Source organism: Ovis aries, chromosome 1 (genome assembly GCF_016772045.2).
Source record: "Ovis aries strain OAR_USU_Benz2616 breed Rambouillet chromosome 1, ARS-UI_Ramb_v3.0, whole genome shotgun sequence".
Classification (NCBI taxonomy): Eukaryota; Metazoa; Chordata; class Mammalia; order Artiodactyla; family Bovidae; genus Ovis; species Ovis aries.
In genome coordinates, this window is record NC_056054.1 from 137648879 (window position 1) to 137649952 (window position 1074).

The following is a 1074-nucleotide window of genomic DNA, read 5'->3' on the forward strand; positions in this document are numbered from 1 at the left end:
GCACAAACCTGGAGGTGTTTATGAAAAAGTGCAGTCAAGTTAATTTAACTACTAGTATCATAAAATTTCTATGTACATTTCCTCCATAATGTTCAATCTAAAATAGATGATTCTCATGTTCCCCAAATAGGGCATGAGAGGACAGTGAATGGGTGACTTTTTAAAAGTCATTTTGTATTGTATATCAATTTACTAGGATAATAATAAAACTATTTCAAGTGTATTTCCTCAGTCTCTGATATAATAGTGCTATAGAGAAAGCAGCAATGATTATGACTCCAACTTTGAAAGTCAACAGCAATACAGACTATGGTTCCTTTCCTCAGTTTTGAATGAAACTAATTCCACTTGGTCAGCACTATTATTGGCTTCCCTGGTGGCTCAGACGGTAAAGCGTCTGCCTGAAATGCAGGAGACCCGGGTTCAATTCCTGGGCTGGGAAGATCCCCTGGAGAAAGAAATGACAACCCACTCCAGTACTCTTGTCTGAAAAATTCCATGGACTGAGAAGCCTGGTAGGCTACAGTCCCTGGGGTCACAAAGAGTCTGACAGGACGGAGTGACTTCACTTTCACTTTCTATTATTGGTGTCAGCTTTAGAAACTTCATTTTCCTTCATAGAAGTTTTAAAAGAAATCATCATTAGGATATCCACCAATTTAATGTTAGAAAGGTGCTTTATAGTTATGATTTTGCTCATCACTAAAATAGTATTATGTTGCTCTGATGTGACTATTTACTTAAATATCTTTTCTTGCTAAGTTAACCATTTTCACCTGTAGTGTAATCAATTCAGATTTTAGAATTTATTTACTTCCCTCCTCATATTAGTTGGCTTCCCTGGTGGCTCAGATGGTAAAGCATCTGCCTGAAATGCGGGAGACCCAGGTTCAATTTCCGAGTTGGGAAGATCCCCTGGAGAAGGAAATGGCAACCCACTCCAGTACTCTTGTCTGGAAAATTCCATGGACTGAGGAGCCTGGTAGGCTACTGTCCATGGGGTCTCAAAGAGTCCAAAAGGACTGAGTGACTTCATATTAGTTGACATGTTCATATTAGTTGGCAGTTTAGTCA

At 39.0% G+C, this 1074-nt stretch overlaps 1 non-coding gene across 1 annotated transcript; it reads left to right on the forward strand.

Moving 5' to 3' along the window:
• The first annotated feature begins 370 nt into the window (after positions 1 to 370).
• On the forward strand, positions 371 to 442 carry TRNAF-GAA (transfer RNA phenylalanine (anticodon GAA)). Its single transcript has one exon. It is a non-coding gene; the product is annotated as a tRNA-Phe (tRNA).
• Positions 443 to 1074: the final 632 nt, after the last annotated feature.